Source organism: Myotis myotis, unplaced genomic scaffold (assembly GCF_014108235.1).
Source record: "Myotis myotis isolate mMyoMyo1 unplaced genomic scaffold, mMyoMyo1.p scaffold_m19_p_4, whole genome shotgun sequence".
Taxonomy (NCBI): Eukaryota; Metazoa; Chordata; class Mammalia; order Chiroptera; family Vespertilionidae; genus Myotis; species Myotis myotis.
The window spans coordinates 119383876-119402329 of NW_023416346.1; the positions used below are offsets into that span (position 1 = coordinate 119383876).

The 18454-nt window shown below is 43.7% G+C and overlaps 1 pseudogene; it reads right to left on the bottom strand.

The window, feature by feature from the left end:
• Positions 1-1407: 1407 nt before the first annotated feature.
• On the bottom strand, positions 1408-18427 carry LOC118653623 (annotated as a pseudogene).
• Positions 18428-18454: the final 27 nt, after the last annotated feature.

Genomic DNA, 18454 nt, shown 5'->3' on the forward strand with positions numbered 1-18454 from the left:
GATAATGATCAGATTTTTCAGCCATATTTAACATCAACTCATGAAAAGTCTATAAAACAGGGCTTGAGCATACAGCTTATAGATTATAAAGCAAAATTTTTATTATGTCCAAAGATTAAGTTCTGGTAGTCACATTCCTGGTATGCCTAATTGTGTCCATAAAATGCCTTCTGGTGTAAGAAATAGAATTCCTCATAGTATAAGAAGGCTAAAACACTAAAGAGGATTTCGCAGCTCTTGCAACTCCCATTTGACCCAGTGATCCCACTTCTAGGACTATATCCCAAGAAACTAGAAACACCAATCAGAAAGGATATATGCACCCCTATGTTCATAGCAGCACAATTTACAATAGCTAATATCTGAAAACAGCCTAAGTGCCCATCAGCAGATGAGTGGATTAAAAAAGTAAACTGTGGTACATCTACACAATGGAATACTATGCTGCTGTAAAAAGGAATTCTTACCATTTGCAATAGCATGGATGGACCTGGAGAGCATTATGCTACATGAAATAAGTCAGAGAAAGATAAATATCACATGATCTCACTCATTTGTGGATTATAATGAACAACATAAACTGATGAACAAAAACAGATCCAGAGACAGAGAAGCATTGATCAGATGCTCAAACCTCAGAGGGAAGGCAGGGGAGGGTGGGGGGAAGAGGGAGAGATCAACCAAAGGACTTGTATACATGCATATAAACATAACCAATGGACACAGACACCAGAGGGTGGGGGTGAAGGCAAGAACATGAGTGAGGGAGAATGGGGGATAAGGACACATATGTAATACCTTAATCAATAAAGAAAGAAAAAAATGAGAAGTCCATATATAGTGTCAGTTTCAGGTATAGTTTGATCATTCCTCTGGCTCCATGTCTCTCCTAAATTCTAAGCAATTCTTTTAGCTTTGCCTACCCTCTTTTTTTTTTTTGCAAGGACAAGGAAGTGTTTTATTTATTTACAACAAAAATATTTGTAACATAATTACCATAACCCTCTTCAAAACAGAGAATCCTATAAAATGCACACAGCAACCTCTATTGTATATAGCCAGCTGGAAGGGGGGGTTAGGACTGGAAGAAAAGCCAAGGACTAAGTCTATTAAAAAACAAACAAACAAGAAATTGCCTTAAAAATAGCATTTTTCTACTTTTCAGTAGTGACACGTTCCCCTACTATGTGTATGAAAATGTGAAGCAGAAAACAGTACCTGGGAAAGCATGACTCAGCAGCATCAGAGATGAGGCAATGCCCTGGGCTGGGGAATTTCAGCCCCTCCTCCAAGCAGGCCACTGCGACACAGTGTGCCCCGGGGGGCTCTTTCTTTCCAAAAAGACACCCCCCACTCCCCACCCATCCTGATGGACAACTCCAGCAGCCTCACCTCTCTTGCTTGTAGTTAGTTGAAGAATCTTTCATTTTCTCTTACTGTGGAGTCATTATCACAACGAGCAAACATTCAATGGCACATTTCTTTCTCTTTATCTGTGAAGTCCCTGTAACAGCTGGCCAGTTTCTTCAGCTCATTATTGACGTCATGTTTGAAGGGCTGTTCCTACTCGGCTCGAACTAGAAAATCCAGGGCCTTCTGGTGGTCATGAGGAGACAGGCCTGCCGCACTGGAAGAGGGCTTTGGCATTTTTTTGGTCAATGATCAGAGCCTGAACTCCACAGTGAAGGGCACAGGTGGGTCCAGCCACAGGTAGTTAAAGGAGAGGTTACAGAGCACAAGAAGCTTGGCAGCTTCTTCAGCGGGTGCTGCTTGCCAGTGGAGAAACAATAAGGCCCTTTTATCTCTCACTTTGGCATCATAGAAACAATTTTGGCAGAAAAACTACTTGCCAAACTCCATTCAGTAGCTGCCACTTTTAGGACCTTCAGAAGTAGAAATTGATCTTGTTCCTCAGCTGACAGGGCACAAAACTTCTCTGATTCCATACAATCCAGGAAGTCAAGTAGCTCAGTCTGGAATTGGACGGTGGAGTTTTGGGGGTCAAGGGTAGGTTGCCCAGTGTTTCATAAGCATAGGTTGGTTTGAACAGAAACCTGGCCAGCTCTCCCCTCCGCATGCTCAGAAGGCTCAGCTCCATGCCCCAAAGTGGAATATCCTCTCCGAGCTTCATGAGCCCAGGAGTTTCCCTGAAACAATTAGAATCAAAAGGCTTGTCTATGCCCCAGCTCAGTGGTTCTCAACCTTGGCTGCACATTAGAATCACCTGGGAAATCTTTTTAAAATCCAGAAATCAGGATTTTAAAAGATTCCCAGGTGATTCTAATGTGCAGCCAAGGTTGAGAACCACTGCCCTAGCTGGTTTGGCTCAGTGGATAGAGTGTTGGCCCATGGACTGAAGGATCCCAGATTCGATTCTGGTCTAGGGCATGTACCTTGGTTGCAGGCTCAATCCCCAGTCCTGGTCTGGGCATGTGCGGGAGGCAACCTAGCGATGTTTCTCTCTCACATCAATGCTTCTTTCTCTGTCTCTCCGCCTCCCTTCCTCTCTCTCTAAAAATCAATGGGAAAAATATCCTCGGGTGAGGATTAACAACAGCAACAAAAAAGGCTTGTCCATGTGCTCGAGGTACCCAGAATATTTCACTGGCACCGAAGCATCCAGTGGTACCAGCTCACCAGCACCCTCTCAGATGATGTCGTTCAGCATGCCCTGGTCCCTGGAAATGCCTAGCATCCACTGATGTAACCTCTGACACAGAGAGCAGCTGTCTGCTCTGGACCCCGCACTTGGTTGAGGTGCCCTGAGGAAGATTGCCCACCCTCTTTTAAAGGCTGATTTCAGACAGTGGTTTCACGTGGCAATTTACATCCAACCATTCAACAAAAACCCCAATCTTCAAGCTAAAAGAGCTACATGCAAACCAATCCCTATATCCAGGGGATTATCATTTACTAATTGATTTATGTAGTTACATGATTTTTCAAAGTGATGTGGTTGTGTACACCCAACTCTGTGATGCTCGTGTGAGAATCCAAGTCCCTTAGCTAGTGTATGGGTTTGTTGTTGTTGTTGGTGGTGGTGGTGGTGGTGGTGTGTGTGTGTGTGTGTGTGTGTTTACAAGAGAACATTTATTTGGTAGATCACAGAGGTAGAAGTAATTCCTAGAAGAAATGGGCTTAGGAAACAAGTTATAAAGGTTAAGGAAGGGCCCTAAGAGCTTGGGAGTGAGGAAGCTAGTGGTAAAGTTGGGGGGGGGGAGGGAAGAGGAGGGGCAGGGGATGGGAGGCATGGGCTTGCTCCCAGAAGGGAGAGCACAATTGGGTTCTCCTCCCTAAGGGTTTTAAGGGCAGAGATTTTAGGGAAGGTCTCTGGGGAAGATCTTAATAGCATAGTCAACAGCTTTCCAGGTGTGTCCTTTCAGGGTTGTGGTCTCTGCTGATTGATTGGCGGGCACCAGGGCAGGGAGTCATTATTCAATCAGGTGGTCCTGAGGCCAGCCCTGGCTGGTTTTTCGCTAGTGTATGTTTGTATACACTATCCAGCATCTGCACCTCAACATAGCTGTCTTTTCTCTATTCTACATTAAGCTCATATTATAGATGGATTCATGAGTAAAGGGATGCCTGAGGCAGATAGGGTATATTAAGGGCCAACTCTTTGTAGTTTGATAATGTATTACAATGGAACACATCAGAACTATTCCCAAGTAGATCTAGCTCCCAAATTGCCCTGAAAACCAACCTCTTAAAGTAATTCCAGGATAGGGGAAATGACACCACTTGAACGAGAAGCCTATACCTGCCCAACTTATAGAATAACATGGAATTCTATTTAATCATGGCACTTCAAGATCCCATTTCAAAATCGTCTTTTTGCTCCTCAAATTTTCCAGGCCTGCACATCTCTCAAGATATCAAATATGATAGTTTTAGGAGCCAACCAAGTTATACATAATGCAATTTTATGTTCCTAAATTAACAAAGTGACTTTAGATCTGTGAAGGGTGTTAAAATTATATAAGCCATGTAAGTATTTTTATTTGTTCAAACATTTCCAGTTTCCTTCAAGGCTTAAAAGTTTGAGAACTTTATAGTTCCAAATAGGCCCAGCTTGTTATGTGTGTGGGGGTGGGGGAAGGAAAGGTACTCTAAAAACATCTCTATTTTTTTATGATGGGCCTCACAGCCAGCATTTTTTTTTTTTTTGCATCTTCTAGAATACCAAAAAATACTTTGGATATATTTCTTCCCAAGCCATAGAGTACTTAGACCTCTTGATTATTTCTAGTCATTATTCAATGGGATCAAACAGAACATGAGACAAGGATTTGAATGCAAGTAGTTTATTGTGAGGTGATCCCAGAAAACACCAATAGAGAAGAAGGGAAGTGAGATGGGAGAAGAAAGCAGCCACTTCAGGATGTATTGCCTGTGAGCAGGTGTCTTGTGAGCTCTTTTTAAAATTGTTATTGATCAAGGTATTACAAATGTGTCTTTATCCCCCCATTGTCCCCTCATCCCCCCAGTCTTGCCCTCACCCTCAGCCCCTGTTGTCTGTGTCCATCACTTAAGCTTATATGCATGCATACAAGTCCTTTGGTTGATCTTTCCCCCTTTCCCCCACCCTCCCCTACTTTCCCTCTGAGGTTTGAGCACCTGATCAATGCTTCTCTGTCTCTAGATCTGTTTTTGTTCATTGGTTTATGTTGTTCATTATAATCCACAAATGAGTGAGATCATGTGATATTTATCTTTCTCTGACTGACTTATTTCACTTAGCATAATGCTCTCCAGTTCCATCCATGCTGTTGCAAATGGTAAGAGTTCCTTCTTTTTTACCACAGCGTAGTATTCCATTGTGTAGATGTGCCACAGTTTTTTAATCCACTCATCTGCTGATGGGCACTTAGGATGATTCCAAATCTTGGCTATAGAAGAAATATTAGAGGAATCTTGTGATCTCTTGAGGCTCAATCCTGCTGGAGAATTCTAACAGAGAGACCGGAGAGAGTAAGTTCCAGTGTGTGTGTGTGTGTGTGTGTGTGTGTGTGTGTGTGTGTGTGCATTATCTCACCTGAGGCAAAAGCAGCTGGAGCATTTATTCTTTACACCCTTTCCATCACTGGTGGGGGGACTGTCCCCAAGGGAGGATTAACTCCTGGAGATTTTTATCCTTCCCATGCAAAGATCAGGAGAAAGCCCATAAGCAAAATGTCACAGATGCCTATTAGAAGGATGTTAATAGCATGTACTGGTCCAGTGAGTGGAGGATAGATGGGTGGGACACCAACATATTTGTAACAATGCTTAAGGCCAAAGGATTAATTTGTACTTCTTGGAACTAGTCATAAGCAATGCTGGCTATTTTTGGCTATAACCTTAAAAAATATTGCATTAAATGAAATTCCAATTTCTCAGGGCTTATTGAAATCATTCCATTTGCAAGGGTTCATGGCAGAGTAAAAAACAAACAAAAAAAGCCCTGAATTCAGAATGAGCAAAGCTAGGTTCTAGCCAAGACTCTGTGGCCTTACATACAATGATTCATGACTCTGGACCTCAGTTTCTTAAACATAGAGGTGTAAAGCTAATGATAATAGAAAACATATATATGGCCTTATTACATGCCAGGTAACAGGCCATTCTGAGTGCTTTATAAATACTAACTCACAAAACCCTCATGACACTCAATGAGATGAGGACTAATATTATGATCTCCACTAGAGGCCCGGTGCACAAAAATCTGTGCATTCGGGGGGGTTGTGGGGGGGTCCCTCAGCCCAGCCTGTGCCCTCTCACAGTCTGGGACCCCTCGGGGGATGACCACCTGCTGGCTTAGGCCCGCTCCCCAGGGAATTGGGCCTAAGCTGGCAATCAGACATCCCTCTGGCAGCCTAGGAGCCCTCAGGGGATGTCCACTTGCCAGCGGGGAGCAGACCTAAGCTGCAGTAGGACATCCTTAGCACTGCTGAGGAGGCAGGAGAGGCTCCCACCACCACCGCTGTACTGGCAGCCATCAGCCTGGCTTGTGGCTGAGCAGAGCTCCCCCTGTGGGAGTGCACTGACCACCAAGGGGCAGCTCCTGCATTGAGCGTCTTCCCCCTGGTGGTCAGTGTGTGTCATAGTGACCAGTCATTCCCAGTCTTTCTGCTGTTAGGGTCAGTTTGCACATTACCCTTTTATTATATAGGATAGAGGCCTGGTGCACGTGTGGGTCCGGCTGGTTTGCCCTGAAGGGTGTCCCGGATCAGGGTGGGGGCCCCGCTGAGATGCCTGGCCAGCCTGGGTGAGGGGCTGATGGCTGTTTGCAGGCTGGTTAAGCCCCCCCCAGTGGGGACCCTCACCCTATGGAGGTTTGGCCAGACTGGGTGAGGGGCTGATGGCTGTTTTCAGGCTGGCCACACCCACTTTAGGGTGGGGCGTCCCCACTGGGGTGCCTGGCCAGTCTGGGTGAGGGGCTGAGGGCCATTTTTCAGGCTGGCCAAGCCCCTCCTCCCCCGCCCCGGTGACGGAATCTCCCAGCCTCTCCTTTTTTTCTTTTTTTTTATTCTGGGATTTATTTACCTTCTATGATCGAAACTTTGTTGCCTGAGTGGAGCTCAGAGCCAGCCAGGGCGGGTGGGAGGGAAAGCCTCCTGCTTGCTCCAGCTCCGTGGCCACGGCCGGCTGAAAGCAGGTATCTGGGGTTTATTTACCTTCTATAATTGAAATTTCCTTGCTTTGAGTGGAGCTCAGAGCAGGCTGCCACAGGCGGGAAGTTGGCTTCCTCCATCATTGGGGCAACCAAGCCTCCTGCTCGCTCCATCTCCATGGCTGCCGGCCTCCATCTTGTTGGGTTAATCTGCATATAGTCACTCTGATTGGCTGGTGGGCGTGGCTTAAGGCATAGCAAAGGTACAGTCAATTTGCATGTTTGTCTTTTATTAGTGTAGATTTTACAGAGAAGAAAACTGAAGTACAGGTGGTTAAGTAACTTGAATGAGGTCATATGGGCAGTAAGTGGTAGATCCAGGACTGGAACCCAAGTTATCTGACTTCAAAATCAGGACCCTTGCCCTAGCTGGTTTGCTTAATGGATAGATTATCAGCCTGTGGACTGAAGGGTCCTGGGTTCAATTCCGGTCAAGGGCACATGCCTGGGTTATGGGCTCGATCCCCAGTAGGGGTCGTGCAGGAGGCAGCCAATCAATCTCTCTCATCAGTGATGTTTCTCTCTCTCTCTCTCTCTCTCTCTCTCTCTCTCTCTCTCTCTCTCTCTCCCCCCCTTCTCTGAAATCAATAAAAATATATTTTAAAAAAATCAGGACCCTTCACTCTGATGAGGCTTTTTCTTAATGCAATAATCTCTAGGCCCCCTTCATTATTAGTCATCTGTAATTCTTGACCTCTGATAAAATCAGGCAGGAGAATGGTATATACATCTGCCCTATGTTTTGACTTCTATTATTTGACACAAGCCCAACTTGTGTCATTCCTCTTGTGCAATAATTTACAAGATATATTTATAGAAGCCATCAATAAGCAGAAAACATCATTTACCCAGTAGGTCCTAATATACCCCCTCTGGAAATGGCCATCCATGTCTGCACCAGGGAGAGATGTGATTTAAATCCCTTCCTTAAAAAGAAAAAGAATCATCCTATCTTTCCATTATGCTTGCAAATATTTCACCAACTGTGGAAGCTTTAGACCATCAAAAACTGATCTGCCAGTTTTATTACCATAGTACATCCTTTCAAAATTTAACCTACATTTGTTCAAGTAAGACGCCAATAAACCAGTCATCATCACTATCAGGCTAGAATTTTTAGTTTGCACTGGAGAGTTGTAATAAATATCAGCTCAAGGTAATCATTAGAGGCCAATTTCTAGCATCTCTTAAAGTCTGATCCAAAAATCTCAGAATATCACTTTGAAATGTCGGAAAGTTTCCCTTTGAAGTGATATTATTTTTTATATATATATATATATTTTTTATATATTTTATTGATTTTTTACAGAGAGGAAGGGAGAGAGATAGAGAGTTAGAAACATCGATGAGAGAGAAACATCGATCAGCTGCCTCCTGCACATCTCCTACTGGGGATGTGCCCGCAACCCAGGTACATGCCCTTGACCAGAATCGAACCTGGGACCTTTCAGTCCGCAAGCCGACGCTCTATCCACTGAGCCAAACCGGTTTTGGCTGAAGTGATATTATTATGATAAAAGTAATATAATTCATTTATAAAACGTGCTAATGTCCTACTACCTACAGCCTACTATGCTAGGAATTGAGACTTGAGGCTAATGGTATCTATTTAATATCCCTCCCTTCAAAACTTAAAATATAGCAGGTGAGAGTGATACATGACAATAATACAAGAAAGTGCATGACATATACAGAGCTAGACTCTAATGTAAGGTGAATATAGAATTGGCCATCCTCAATGGTCTAAAACCATGGTCGGCAAACCATGGCTCGTGAGCCACATGTGGCTCTTTGGTCCCTTGTGTGTGGCTCTTCCACAAAATACCACGTGCAGGCGCGCACGGACAGTGTGATTGAAACTTCGTGGCCCATGCGCAGAAGTCGGTGTTTTGTGGAAGAGCTGGTATTTTGTGGAAGAGCCACATTCAAGGGGCCAAAGAGCCACATGTGGCTCATGAGCCGTGGTCTGCCGAGTCGCAGTTTTCCGACTACTGGTCTAAAATGTTGTAATAGTGTCTAGTGGTGATGACTGAAAATCTTTATTCATTCACTAAATAACTATTGAGCACCTATTAACTGCAGGAATTTTGCTGTAAGACAGGTAATTTTTGCAAAAGAGAAGATGGATATGAGTCCTGCCTTTATGGAGTTTACAGTTTAGTTCGATGATTGACAGATCAATTAACAATAGATCTACCTTTAGCATGTCTCTCAAGACTCTTACCATACTATAATAACCTTCAAGGAGCCAATTCTAACTCCTCAAACATCCACCCCTAACTGATTTTCTCCACGTCATGCCATTACTGATTCTCCCTATCAGGTTAAGAAGGATCAGAAAGATGTGTTTTTAAAAGAAAGAGAAAAGGTCATCCTTTCTAACTATAAATCCTCCAACTAGAGTCAAAGGCAACCAGGTGACAAAAAAGGAGGCACATGGAGAGGGGACACTGCCATTCAAAGAGTGAAATAAATATGGAATTTTCTACATATTGGAGGGGCAGGGTTAAGGAGAGAGGTTGGATGAGCAATCATGCCAATAAACATCAGAAGACATTATAGGAACCACCTTCCCCTTCCCCGGGGTCACCTTCAGATCACATCCTCTTTTGAGCCTTTGGAGGCAAATTTGCCATTAGACATGTTTTGTTCTTTTGTTATATAAGAGAAAAAGAAAAAAATTCTGAGGCAGGAAGGAGGTAAGAGGAAAGAATGAACCAATGGTGCTATGAAATGCAAGTGCTAGCCATTATAAATAGCAATGGTAATGAAATGCATTATGCCTTTGACATTCTTTAAAGTTTCTGGACATTCTGCCCACCCTTATGAGCAAAAATTCATTTGGTTCTTTGCTAACTTCACGCTTAGATTTATCACTATGAACAGCAACTAAGAATGTGAGTCTGGCTATGATAACATGACTTAAGCACACCTCTTGGCACATACTTTGGTCTCTTATCAGATGACCTGCCTGACCTTGACAGCCTTTTCTGCTTCAGCACAATATGCAGGATGGAGTTTAAGTGTAACCAGTTCTAATTCCTTTTATCCCCAAAGGCTCCGAAACCAGCAATCTTGGAATGATCCATGTCTTGCAATTCTCACATTTATTTTATCTCTAAGACCACTTCTCATGTTCCCTTTGATGCTGCTGGAAAATAATCTCACCTTGACCTCCAAAAAGAACTAAAATCACTATATATATCTTGACCTCTTCTTGTGTCAACTCTTGCAATGCTACCTCCTAATACCTTTCTAAATCCCTTTTGAACAGTATAATTCTACTTATTGTAGCCACCCCAAACTCTCACTCATCTAAACTATAGTTATTTTAATTATTGTTTTTAAACTGTAAGGTTTGGAAATTCAGCATGTATCACTTCTTACAGCTTAGTTTATAGCCAAGGGTTTTTATACCACTTAAGTCAGTTTTCCACTGTAAAATTGGAAAATTAATTGGAGAATTAAGACAAAGATATGGCTAATCCAGGGAAGAGCTTAAAGATAAAAATAAGAACTTGAAATGGTTTTATCATCACTATTGGCAATTCTCCCACCGTTTTACTACTTCTTGCTTTGAGTTGGAAGAGAAAATGAATTAAGACAAAGAAAAAAATCAGAATAAGAGAACGGGTAAGAAGGACCCTCAGAATCTGGCTAATAAAGAACTGAACTTTGCCCACCATCTTTCCCAGTCTTTTATCAGGTGCTGTTTTGCATTGGACTTTTGCCTGGAAGGTGCCTTTGTGAGAAAGAGTCTTTGTGTCTTGAAAAGAACAAGAACATTGAGAATGAATGAACTTGGACTCCAATCTAAGCTCTGTCACTTACTTGCTATAAGACTTTGGACAAGTTACTTATCCTTCTCTGAAATTGTTTCCTTATCTTTAGAATGGGTATAATACATGCTTCCCCATAGGATTATTGTGAGAATTAAATGAGCTAACCTATAGAAAGCATCTGTCAATGGAATACACTTAAGATATGGTCCATCTCTTCCATTACCCTGGACTGAAAGGTTTTTATCAACACATCCAGTGCCTGCTTCAGACCACACCAGAGCAGCACCCAATTAGCTCCACAAATTACACAACAAAAGGGTGGAATTGTCAGGTACCAGAGTCTTGCTAAAGTGAATTCCACTCCATGGGGTCAGCCCGGGTACAACAGTTCATCCACTGTAGTCATGGCCAGTCCTCACAGCAGTCAATCTGAGGGTCAATTGCACCAACAGAAATCAAGATTCAACTACAACAGGAGGACACACACAACGCACACAAGAAACACCCCTAGGGCACCCAGCTCATCTGCCACTGAGACTCATTGGATACCCACTACATAAAGCCACTATGACAAGATTGCGAGACAAAGCAGATCTACCTAATATATAGGAGCAAACACAGGGAGGCAGACAAAATTAGGAGCCAAAGAGACATGTCCCAAATGAGAGAAAAGGACAAAACTCCAGAAAAAAGAACTAAATGAAACGGAGGCAAGCAATCTACGAGGCACAGAGTTCAAAACACTGGTTATGCCCAACCAGCTTGGCTCAGTGATTGAGCATTGGTGGAGCTATGAACCAGGTTTGAATCCCGGTCATTGTATATGCTCAGGTTGTGGGCTCAATCCCCAGTGTGGGCTTGCAGGAGGCAACCAATCAATGATTCTCATCATTAATGTTTCTATCTCCCTCTCCCTCTCCCTTCCTCTCTAAAATCAATAAAAATATATTTTAATAAAACAACACTGGTTGTAAGGAAGATCAATGATTCTAGGGGAAGAATAGATGAACTCAGTGAGAATTCACACAAAGAAATAGAAACCATTAAAAAAGAACGAGTCAGAAATGAAGAAGACAATAACTGAAATGAAGAATACATTGGATGCAATCAGCAGCAAATCAGATGAAGCATAGAATCAAATCACCAATTTGGAAGGCAAGGTAAAGGAAAACATCTCATTGGAATAAAATAAAGAAAAAACTCAAAAATTGAGGATAGTTTAAGGGACCTCTGGGACAACACCAAGCTTAACACTATTCACAACATAGGGGTACCAGAAAGAGAATTGAGAGATCCAGGAACTGAAAAACAATTTGAAGAAATAATGACTGAAAACGTCCCTAACCTGGTGAAGGAAATCAATATGCAAGTACAGGAAGCGTAGAGAGTACAAAACAAGATGAACCCAAAGAGATCCACACCAAGATACAGAGATCCTTGAGTCCTAGTATAGCTGTCCAAGACAAGGTGCCAGACACATGGGTTCATTCATCTTAGATATAACAGCCCCAGTTGCTATCTGACTTGAGAGACCCCAAGAGAACACAGCAGAACCACCCAAACCACAGAATTGTGAGAAATAATAAAAAGGTTGTTTTAAGCGACTAAGTTTTCAACAATAGAAAACTAAAACAGTCGCCAAGATTTGAAGGGTCTTGAAAGCCATAATGAGAGATCTGCACTAAAAGAAATTAACAGAGCAACAGTCTTGATTGGAGTTCAATGAAACAATTTTGGAGACAGAGGATAAGGGTATAAGAGGGTACTTTGCAACTGTTATCACATTTAGTTATCACAAAACACTATGAGGTAGACACTATTATCCCCATTTTATAGATATAAAATTGAGATCAGAGAGCTTGACAAACTCACCCCAGGTCACAGTGTTAGAGCTGAGACTAAGCTCAGGACTCTGGTTCCAAACCTTTGTTCTTTTCATTACTACACCATGATGCCAAGAGAGGGGGGGGAAAGAGAGAAAGGAAATGTTGTATTTGAGAGATATTTAGGAGGAAGACTTCATAAATATGGTGAATGACTGGGATATGTCTGGGTCATGGAGAACATTCAGCAGTAGTATCGGCTTCTACCTCTGGGTATTATTATAAACGGTGGATTGGTTGCATATCACAGAATTAAAAGTAAAGAATCAGGTAAAAAGCAACTAATTCTACATATAAAGGAATAAGTTGAATATGGGGACATTTGGGGGTTTTGCTTTTGGATAGTGTTTTGCAGAACTGATAATATGTATAAAGAGGATCTAGGAAAATAAGAAGTTATTTACATTAAAAACCATTGACAGAAAATATTTTTTCTTTCACTATCCAAAGTATAGGATTTTTTTTTAATTCATCAGAATTAGAAGGGGGAAAGTTCAACAAAGTATTTTTAAGAAATACAGCAATGCCACAAAAATAGTATATTAGCATCATTTTTCAAGAACTGAAAAATGAAAAAGATATAAAAGTAAAAACTGTATTCACCAGAAAAACACTATCCACACATTCATCCATTCTGAAGCAACAGAGGTAAGATAGAGAATATTCCTGTGAGGGCCATGGACACTCAGAAAGGAACAAAAATCAATCAAGGATCCCATAGGAATCTGCCTTTATTTTTTATTATATTTTTAAAATGAGAAATAAATTAAATGTCCTCTGCTTTAAAAATTAACAAAAGGGAAGACAAATTACTATCCGACGTAAAACTTTTATATTTATTATAAAATTATATGTCTCTTGAATCTGTGCAATGAATATAAAAAATAAAGAAACTAAGTGAACCCAGGCCTTGCTGATTCCACAGCCCATGGACTCGCCACTACACCAAGCTGCCTATTACAGAATCAAAAGAATTGTTTCCCTAGAATGTAGCTCCTGGAAGGGAGAAGCAAGATGAAGCTTTCCAGAGGAACATTATGCTTCAGTCAGAGTGAACCTTCTGTTCCTGAGACACACCACACTCTGTTAATATGGGGTGATGCAGCGGTTCTCAACCTGTGGGTCGCGACCCCTTTGGCGGTCGAACGACCCTTTCACAGGGGTCACCTAAGACCATCCTGCATATCAGATATTTACATGACGATTCATAACAGTAGCAACATTACAGTTATGAAGTAGCAACGAAAATAATTTTATGGTTGGGTCACAACATGAGGAACTGTATTTAAAGGGCCAGAACGTTGAGAACCACTGGTGATGGATTGAATTTTCTAAACATAGCCACAATATCGGTGTGACTTCTCAGGAGCAGTCAGAAGAAGCCTGGCATTTCCTTCCTTGGGCTTTTGGACTGCTCACTCTTTGGAAGACCCCTTTTTGTATGCTCTCTTAGGAACCCAGTCGCCATTCTGTGAGGAGCCCAAGCCACATGGAGAAGCCATGTGTAGGTCCACTGGTCAGTAGTCCTGCTGAGGCCAACCACTGATTCATCCCAGACTTGTGAGGGAATAAGCCTCCATAGGATTGAAGCCACTGGCTCTGAAACCACTCCAGCCAATTGAGCCTTTCCAGATGAGGACCCAGACACTGTAGAACAAAAGTAATTCCTCCCCACCATGCCCAGTCCCAATGCCTGACCCAAATAATCTGTGACCATAAAAAAAGACTGTTGTTTTACACCAAAAAGTGTTGGGATGGTTTATTACATGGCAACAGATAACCGAAATATATGTACTTGGCAAACACTGTTCCCTCTTCCCTGCCCAGCAGCCTCCACCATATATTTTCATGTCTGATTTTACCCCCAATTTTCTCCAGGAAGCGTCTATCATCCACGCTCCAGCTACCAACACAAGTAAAACAAATGTGCTTGCAATTATAAAACAAGTTAAAATAAGTCTCTACCCTCTCCCTTTCTAATCAGGTTGCCCCTCTATATAGAAATTCTGGAGCCACCACCTACCCATACAGAAGACATATCACACCATGTCTTAGTGTCTGTTGGCCTCTCCCATTATAATTCTGTTCCCTGAGATTGAATGGTGTCTTGGTTTCTATTGTCTTCACATAGTTTAATATAGTGTATGATACACAATAGCTACTCATGTATATTTACTGAATGAGTGAGTAAAGAAATGAAGATATCTACACATGGCACCAACCCTACAAGCAGTGCTCTAAGATGGGCCACATAATATTGGCACAACTGAGCTAAGAGAGCTTGCAAAGACTGAAATGTCAAGGAGGACTTATGTAATACTTTCAACAATAAAGATTTTTTTTTTAAAGACTGAAATGTCCAAGAGCCTGATCCATCCCTCCACACCTAGAAGCACAGTTAGGAATATACTTTTCCAAAACTCAAAAAGGATAAATATAATAGCTCACATATAGCACTCACTGTCTGCTGAGCATTGGTCTAAGAGCTGTACACAAATGTATCCATTTAATAATCCTATCTAATAAAAGAGAAACATGGTAATTGGCGTACGACCGCTACCCTTCCCATTGGCTAATCAGGGCAATATGCAAATTAACTGCCAGCCAAGATGGCGGCCGGCAGCCAGGCAGCTTGAAACTAACATGAGGCTTGCTTGCTTCAGTGATGGAGGACTCCAACGTTCCCCCGCCTGCCACTGCCGGCCTCTGAGCTGCAACCCTAAGCAACTATGTTACAAATATAGAAGCTAAACAAAACCCCAGAAACCTGCTTTAGTCCACCGGGCTTCAGCCAGCAGGATCACAACATTGTAAGCAAAGGCCAGAAACCTACTTTCAGCAGCGGAGGCCTAAGAGCTGGAGCCAAGCCTCAAAGATAAAGCTGGCCCAGAATAAAAAAAAAGAAAAAGAAAAAAAAGGAGTGGTTGGGAGCTTCAGTCACCCCCAGCCTGAAAACAGCCCTCAGCCCCTCACCCAGACTGGCCAGGCACCCCAGTGGGAACCCCCACCCTGAAGGGTGTGTGACCAGCTGCAAACAGCCATCATCCCCTCACCCAGGCTGGCCAGGCACCCCAGTCGGGACCCCCACCCTGATCCAGGACACCCTTCAGGGCAAACCAGCCGGCACCCACCTGTGCACCAGGCCTCTACCCTATATAGTAAAAGGGTAATATGCCTCCCAGCACCGTGATCAGCGGAGCCGCGAGGCCTCCCAGCACCGGGATCAGCATGACAGGGGGCAGCGCCCAAACCCCCTGATCGCCCTGCTGCTCTGTGTGTGACAGGGGGCGGGGCCACAACCTCCCTATCCACCCTGCTCTGTTCATGACAGGGGAACGCACCCCAACCCCCTGATCAGCCCTGCTCTGTGCCTGATAGGGGGGAGCTCCCCAACCCCCTGATCGCCCTGGGGCTCTGTGTGTGACCGGGTGCAGTGCCCCAACCCCACCCCCCACAGGCCCTGCTCTGTGTGTGACGGGGTAGAGCCATAACCTCCCCATCGGCCCTGCCCTGAGTGTGAGAGTGGCAGCGCCCCAACCCCCTGATCGGCCCTGCTCTGTGGGTGATAGAGGGCGGCGCCCCAACCCCCTGATCGGCCCTGCTCTGTGCGTGACAGGGGGCAGCGCCCCAACCCCCTGATTGGCCCTGCTCTGTGTGTGACAGGGTACAGAGCCCCAACCCCCCTGATGGGCCCTGCTCTGTGAGTGACAGGGTACAGAGCCCCAAACCCCCTGATGGACCCTGCTCTGTGCGTGACAGGGGGCAGCGCCCCAACCCCCGGATTGGCTCTGCTCTGTGCGTGACAGGGGGTGGCGCCGCAACCTCCCCATTGACCCTGCCTTGAGTGTGACAGGGGGCAGTGCCCCAACCCCCCAATCGGCCCTACCCTGAGCATGACTGAGGTTGGCATTGCAACCTCCCAATCCACCCTGCTCTGTGCATGACAGGGGGCAGCGCCCCAACTCCCCAATCGGCCCTGGTCTGAGCCCAACCAGGGGCTGCACTTAGGGATTGGGCCTGCCCTCTGCCACCCGGGAGCAGGCCTAAGCCAGCAGGTCGTTATCTCCCGAGGGGTCCCAGACTACAAGAGGGCACAGGCTGGGCTGAGGGATACCTCCTTCCCCCCCGAGTGCACAAGTTTTGTGCACCGGGCCTCTAGTCCTATATAATAAAAGGCTAATATGCAAATCGATTGAACAACGGAACGACCAGTCGCCATGATGCACACTGATCACCAGGGGGCAGATGTTCAATGCAAGAGCTGGCCCCTGCTGGTGAGTGCACTCCCACAGGGGGAGCAGTGATCAGCCAGAAGCCAGGCAGTGGTGGGAGCCTCTCCCGCCTCTGTGGCAGTGCTAAGGATCCCTCAGGGGATGTCCAACTGCCGGATTAGGCCTGCTCCCCGCTAAGCTGGAAGGTGGACATCCCCCGAGGGGTCCTGGACTGCAAGAGGGCGCAGACCAGGCTGAGGGATACCGCCCTCCCTGGCCGCCAGTGCACTAATGTCATGCACCGGGTCTCTAGTGCTCTATAATAAGGCAGATAGTTATTAATTACATTTTACAAATGAAAAACAAACTGATACATTCAGAGACTGAATGACTTGCCCAACATCATATCACAAGATTTACTCCCAAGATCAGAAAATCAGCTCAGCTGCCAGCAATAGCGGCAACCAAAATTCTAGAGGTATGGCAACCTGAGAAGAAACCATATCCCATGGCTATCCACTACTCCCTTCCATCTTCTCCCCTTTCAACACAATACACACAGAAGATTATGAAGCCTTAAAAAAATTCAAAATATGTTACAATACCACATTCAATCCTACCACTTATAGTGAATACAAGATCCTCATAAAAAGAAGGTTTTAAAAAAAATGAAACCCAAAATCAAGAAGCATATTAATAAAAACACTGGTTATTCATAGTCCTAACATGGATTTTAACTGTAAATGATATCATGAAAATGACATGTGCCCATCAGTTTTAAGAACAGACTAACAAATTAAAAACTCACCTCATGAAATCAGAATTGTTAATCTCACATTAATCTTCTTACCCTGTCCAACATTTCAGCTGCAAATTTTAGCTGGTTCCTTCCTAGCTATACATTACACTTTGAAAACTTCTGTTTTCCAGTTCAGCATGTAATGCATTTGGAAGTCATCATTTCCATCCACACAACAAGGAAAAAAACCCAGCTAAATAAACTGAATGCAGTCAGAGTGCAAACTGTTGCCATCCAAAATTGGAGAAGCAGACAGGTGAGTATAGAAAATTACAAATCACGAGAGCAGAAAACCATGAGCAGAAACTTCTGAGGGAACTAGTCTGCTGTAGGAAAGCATAAACTGTAAATGATGAATTGCTGGAGATTCACTATGGACACATTTGAGAGTTACAAACTCCAAGGGGCCCTGTCTTATGGGGGCTCCCACTTTTGTCAGTTTTATCTCTGGAAGCCCTACCAGATTCGCCTGGTGAAGACTTGATAAAAATCTCCTGGAGCTTCCAGCAAGGGGAGGTGGGAAGTAGCCATTTTGAAATACATTCAATAACTGCTGTTAAGGACTGGCCTCAAAGTAAGTTATTTCATGCCAGATACTTTCACTTATATGTGGCATCTAAAATACAAAACGCTATAAACAAATAAACAGAATGGAAACAGGCTTACAGACAGGGAATATTTTGACGGTGAACATGGTGAAGGGATTGAAAAGACAGATTGGTGGTTACAAAATAGTCATGGGAATGTAAAGTACTGCATAGGGAATACAGTCACTAATATTGTAATAACTATGTATGGTATCAGATGGGTACTAGATTTATTGGGGTGATCATTTCATAAGATATACAAATGTCTAATCATGGGGTTGTACACCTGAAACTCATAATATTGTATGTTAACTGCAACTTAAAAATAAAAAGTTAAAAATATTTTTAAAAAAGAAATGATTTCACCAGAACCTAACTGACCTGCTGAAACCAACTCCAGCCCTCTCTAGCCTTCTTTTCTCACCTAAGGAGGTAGAGAGTGGGTAACTGAGAAGGAATAGTGAAGTCCACAGTCAGGGGGACAGGCTTACTAAGAGACTTAGCCCTAATCATGCTTTCCCTACCCTCTACCTTCCCACT